Here is a 6,718-nt window from a genome sequence, read left to right on the forward strand (position 1 = left end):
GAATGCACTATCGCAACCAAGAGAGCAAGACTTCAAGCAGTGTCATCAAGATGGTAGTGTCCATGTTACACACACACACACACACACACACACACACATAATGGTGTAATCGTAATGAAATTCATAAGAATGTTCACAGTTTTCATATTCTGACTCAGCTGAAGCAGGAAATGCATATGATTGTATTTGCATTGGCTCAAGAATCTACTGGATTGGAACTAATATCACAAAATGTGTAGAAATTGTCCAATGAGAAGTTCATTTGCTCTGTAAGCTATCACCCAAACCACAATAAGATGGTCAAAAATAAGAATCTATTGAAATCTTCCAAATACTTTTCTTTTAGACTGATTACCCCAGTTATTCTCCACAACAACAGATAGAATTCAGTTCAAGAGTGAAGCAAAATACACTCATCATTCATCTTATGAAGTAGCCTACACACCCAGGGCCCCAGATCTTACTATACTCTTGTTGGCCAAAGAATTTGAACAAGTGACCATCACTGTAGCTTGATGCTTAACAATAACTATATATCCCTCATCCACTTCCTTCCTTGTGGTGGCTTTTATCCTGATATGATTGCGGTAGCCATGCCATGGATATTTCAGATACCAGCAGGGTCACCAACTGAAATGAACTGGAGCAGGGGAGACTTGACAAACTGTGTCCCCAAAAGTGTCAATAAAATCTGTGGACCACGAGGGAGGGGGGGGGGCGGGGGGAAGAGAAGGTGATACCAAGGGTTAAAGAAATTGTTTTGGAAATGTTGATGGCAACATATGTACAAGTGTGCTTAATACCACAGAATGATGGATTGTCATATGATTTGTAAGAGCCCCCCAATAAAATTATCAAAAATAAAAAGCAGTAGCAAAGAAGTAGCAACAACAGAGGCTGAAGAACACAGAGACCAACAGGAGCCAGAATGGTGGACTTCCATGGCAAGAGAAACTAAACTCCTCTGTGCGGGAGACTTATTGGTGGAATGTGGTACTTTAGGCACTTAAAAGTGGTGCTAAAATAATTTTGTAACTCTTGCCCAAACCAGACAAGGCCAGGCCAAGAGGATAAGGGCCAGAGAGAGGTCTGACTGCAATACAACTAAAAAGAAACTATCTGAATAAACAACTGTATCTCAAGCGCCCTCCCTCTCCTCCCTCCTCCCTCCCCAAAAAACCCAACCTGTGGACCACAACAGAACATTGTCTGCACATGTTCTCAGGAAAAACCAATCACGGAAGCATAGCGCCATGCAAATGTGCATGGGAGATCCTCGATGATATGGATTGGCACAATGGTGACCCCAATGAACTTGAACATGTCGGCGATCATAAAAATGAGGCAGGTTCAAGTTTCCATCTGTTGTGCATAAGGCTGCTGTAAGTCAAAGATGATTCGAGGAGCCAGCATCTATCTCTGCATATCCCACTGAAATAATGTTTCACCTGTACTTGATATAACATGCCAAGCCTATTCAGCATTTATGATAAGTGATATGTTGCCATGGGGTACAGAGTAGGACTGTTCCATAAAGTTTCCCTGGCTGTAATATTAATGGAAGTAGGTTAGCAGGCCTATCTTCCAAGGTACCCCTGGGTGGCTTTGAACCACCCACCTTTAGGTTCAGAGTTGAGTGTAAATGATGTGACAATCAAAGGGCACTTGTAGAGGTCTAAATACAGGCATGTACATATGTAAATATATTTATAAATGAGGATGGGGAAATATATCTATGTTCGCATATTTATAGGTTTAGTATTAAGGTAGCAGATGGACATTGGGCCTCCACTCAAGTACTCCCTCAATGCAAGAACACTTTGTTCTATTAAACTGGCATTCCATGATGCTTACCTTCCCGACACGATTGCTGAAAACAAAGCTGGTGCATAAGCAAAGGTGGTGAAGAAAGCTGATGTGTCCAGCTATCAAACGATATAGCATCTAGGGTCTTAAAGGCTTGATGAAAACAAGCAGCCATCTAGCTGAGAAGCAACAAAGCCCACATGGAAGAAACATACCAGCCTGTGTGATCACTAGGTGTCGATGGGATCAGGAATCAGGCATCAAATAACAAGAAATCATATCATTGTGAATGAGTGGGAGTGCAGAGTGGGGCCCCCAAACCCATCTGTAGGCAACTGGATATCTCTTTATAGAAAGGTCACAGGGAGGAGACAAGCCAGTCAGGGTGCAGTGTAGCACCAATGAAACCTACAACTTTCCTCTAGTTCTTTAATGCTTCCTCTCCCCTATTATCATGATCCTAATTCTACCTTACAAATCTGGCTAGACCAGAATATGTACACTGGTATAGATCAGAGCTGGAAACACAGGGAATCCAGTACAGATAAACCCCTCAGGACCAGTAGTGAGAGTGGTGATACCGGGAGGGTGGAGGGAAAGTAGGATAGAAAAGGAGAACTAATCACAATGATTCACATACAACCTCCTCTCTGGGGGACAGACAAAAGAAAAGTGGGTGAAGGGAGACATTGGACAATGTAAGACATGAAATTTTTAAACTAAATTATCAAGGGTTCATGAGAGGGCGGGACATGGAGGGGGGAAATGAGAAGTTGATACCAAGGGTTCAAGTAGAAAGCAAATGTTTTGAGAATGATGATGGAAACAAATGTACAAATGTGCTTGACACAATGAATGCATCTATGGATTGTATAAGAGTTGTGTGAGTCCCCAATAAAATGATTTTTTAATTATGTGTCCATAAGCTCAGCGAATTGGAGGTCATATCTTCCTGATGCTTAGACTCTGTGTTTAACTTCTTTCTTATCTCAGACATCCCTGGATGGTGCAAAATGTTGACACTAGACTCCTCATCTAAAGGTCGGCAGTTCTAGCCCACCGGCAGTGCAGCAAAGAGCAATCACAGCTGAGAGAACCCCATGGAGCAGCAATACTCTGTAACCAAAAAGCTTACCATGAATCAATGTCAACTCCCTAAAAACAAACCTACGGACATCCAGGTCATGCTGGCTCACAGTGACCCTACAGGACAGCGTAGGATTGCCCCTGTGAGTTTCTGAGACTGTAGCTGTTTTTTCATTTTTCTTTTTAATCATTTTATTGGGGGCTTATACAACTATCACAATCCATGCATCCATCCATTGTGTCAAGCTTATTTGTACATTAGTTGCCATCATCATTCTCAAAACATTTGCTTTCTACGTGAGCCCTTGGTATCAGCTCCTCATCTTTCCCCTCCCTGCCTGCTCCCTCCTCCCTCATAAACCCTTGATAATTTATAAATTATTATTATTTTGTTATGTCTTACTCTGTCAGACATCTCCCTTCACCCACTTTTCTATTGTACACCCCTGGGGGAGACTGTAACTCTTGATGAGAGTAAAAAGCCTCATCTTTTTCCCATGGAGCAGCTTGTGGTTTCAAACTGCTAACACAGTGAATCACAGCCCAATGCGTATCCTACATGCTTAGATCACCTAAAAATCGACTAGAGGGTAACTCATACTACAAGATACTTGGCTGAAAATATAAGCAAAAATTATGTACATACATTTGAATAGTAATTGCTTGTGTCTTTTCTAAAACAACGGCTTAAGACTTGAGAGAATTAAGAAGTAAAAGAACATGTGTAACCTTTCAATATGGATTTATGCCCAGGCAGTATCTTGGAGTTCTTTTAGAAGGTGAATAAATGGAAATTATAAGGTGTTTAGAAAATTCAGGAAGTGTTGGTATCCTTCTTATTTTTCATACCATAACATCCATTTATAATTACTTGTTCAGAAGTTTAGAAAACAATAGTAATTTTGAAGGAGCTGACAATTAGAGAAAATCCATAGGTGATTATTAGTACCTAGTGTTAATAGTACATTGACAGAGTTCAGGGCAGATTTAGACTGTGGAACAAGGGATATCACTGCTGATGTCAGATGGATCTTGGCTCAGAGCAGAGAATACCAGAAAGAGGTTTACTTGTGATTCATTGACTATGCAAAGGCATTCAACTGTGTGGGTCATAACAGCTATGGAAAACCTTGAGGACAATGGAAATTCAGAACACTTCACGGTGCTCATGTTGAACTTGTACATGGAGCAGAACAAGGGATTAGTACGTGGCTTAAAATCAGGAAAGGTGTGAATCAGGGTTGAATCCTCTAACCATGTTTATTTAATCTGTATTCTGAGTAAATCATCAGAAAAGCTGGGTTATGTGAAGAAGAATGTGGTATCAGGACTAAGAAAGGTGTATTAACAACCTGTAACATATAGAGGGCACAAACTTGCTGGCTGAAAGTGAGGAGGACTTGAAGCACTTGCTGATGATGACCAAGATTTGTAGCCATTAGTGTGGATTATACCTCAATGTAAAGAAGATCAAAATCCGCACAACTGAATCAAGAGGTAACAACATGATGGTGGAGAAAGGCTTGGCATTGTCAATGAGTTCATCTTGTTTGGCTACACAGTCAGTGTTCCCAGGAGCAGCAGTTAAATCAGTGGTTCTCCACCTTCCCAATGCCGCGACCCTTTAATACAGTTCCTCATGTTGTGGTGACCCCACAACCATAAAGTTATTTTCGTTGCTACTTCATAATTGTAATTTTGCTACTGTTAGGAATCAAGTGACCCCTGTGAAAGGGTTGTTCAACCCCCAAAGGGGTCGTGACCCACAGGTTGAGAACCACTGGGTTAAATGATCAAGACACAGTGCATGGGATAAACCTGAGGCACAAGACCTCTTGCGAGTGTTGAAAAGGATGCTACGTTGAGGACAAAGGTATGCTTGATTCAAGCCATGGTATTTTCAATTGCCTCATATGCCTATCAAAGTTGGCCATTAAATAAGAAAGACTGAAGAAAAAGCCATCAATTTTTCCTGTGTTGTTGGCTAAGACTAGTGCAATTACTGTTGATTACCAAAAGGAGAAATCATCTGTCTTGGGAGAAATACAGTCAGAATGCTCCTTACAGGGAAAGATGGTTAGACTTTGTCTCACATACTTTGGACAGATAGTCAGGTGAGACCTTTTCCTGGGAAAAGGCCATCCTGCTTGGTCAAACAAAGGGGAAGTGAAGAAATTGGAAAGCCCTCAAAGAGATCGATGGACACAATGGTTCCAACAAGGGGCTCCGACATAAGAACAATTATGAGGATGGCTCAGGACCCCACTACGTTTTGTTCTCCTTTACATTGGGTCACTATGGATTGGAACCCACGCAATGACACAAAATGACAACAACAATGACTATAAATACTTAAAGTCTCTGAATCCCAAAGGAGCAGCTCTACCCTGTCCTCTATCATTGACTAGAGGTCAGTGAGGGGAGGGGAGGTTTGCTGAGCTGATATAAGCTGAGTCCAAATTGACTCAAAGGTTTATGCATTAGTTTATACTTGAAATCAAGGGTATTGTTTGATGACTGTATAAAACCCAAAATTACCTGAAGCTCTAGCTAAAAACCTTCAGCTCCTCTGTACTAGTGTCCAGTGCTATTGATTCTATGTATCATGCCATGCTTTTTCTTATTTATGGTAGCTAGGTATTATGTCAACTAGACATTCCTGGCTAAGAATAAAGGTGGAGTCCAACCTAATCAGGTTGCAGCCTGATGACACTTCCTGGAAGGTGAGGCCTTTATATAAGATAGAGACCAAGCAGAGTTCATTTATTTTGGCCTTGTAGCCTTCTTCTGAGGCAGGATCCTGCATTTGGTTGTTGACTTCCAGTTGTATCCCTTGCTGATCCCAGGACTCATCAGCAGATGGTGAATTCATCCAGCTGACCTCGGATTCATTTGCCTCTGCATCCACCAGCCATTCCATGATTCGTCATTCTGCTTCCTGTTCATCAGCTTCCACAGCTGTGAGTTGGGAGAAGCCTGACTGGAACCAGACTGGACTTACCTACTTCTACCACTGAGTAAGCCATTTCTTCGTGGAGATCTACAAACACATACCAGTGTCACTGGTTTTGCTTCTCTAGAGAACCTAGCTCATCACTCTTTGTCTAAAAGCATACGAATCCATAAATCTACAAGTCTACATCTGAGTGTTTTTAAAATAGAATCTATCGCATTGCTAAGTATCTTTCTGTCATTTGCTTTTCGTGTCTCAAGACCTGTTCATGTTATCACACATAGGTCTAATGTTTCCTTTTGGATTCCTATTTAGGAGCCCCAGTGACAGGGTAGGTGGTGAATTACGGTAGTTTGCTAACCATCCGGTCAGCAGTTCAAAACCACCATTCCCCGGGGGGGGGGAAGTGAGGCTATCTACGCCTGTAAAGATAGGTAGTCTTGGAGACCCACAAAGGCAGCTCTACTCTGCCCTGTAGGGTCTCTGTGAGTTCGAAACAACTTGATGGCAGTGAGTCTTACTTAGACAGTGCCAAGGCTTATTCAGTCATGACACCACCGAAGGGCTTTTAGGTTATTTCCAGTAGTTCAGTGTGGCAAAAAAAATCCCAGTGATCAATTTCTCTCTGAATGACCACTTGGCAAGTGTTTCTCTAGTGTGGAGCAGGGGAAGTAGCTGGGAAAGAAAGTCTGCATCTTAAATTCTAATGAATATGCTGAGGTGTCTTCCACACTGGCTCCATCAATACTAGACATCTGCCCTACTGTCTAATACCATTGTCTCCTCCGGGCTGCCCCTGCTGGGCCTCTCCAGATGAGTAACCTGCCACAGCTTTGCTATGGGCAGATATGTTCCATGAAAACTCACTTCTCG

The sequence above is a fragment of the Tenrec ecaudatus genome, chromosome 1 (assembly GCF_050624435.1).
Source record: "Tenrec ecaudatus isolate mTenEca1 chromosome 1, mTenEca1.hap1, whole genome shotgun sequence".
NCBI lineage: Eukaryota > Metazoa > Chordata > Mammalia > Afrosoricida > Tenrecidae > Tenrec > Tenrec ecaudatus.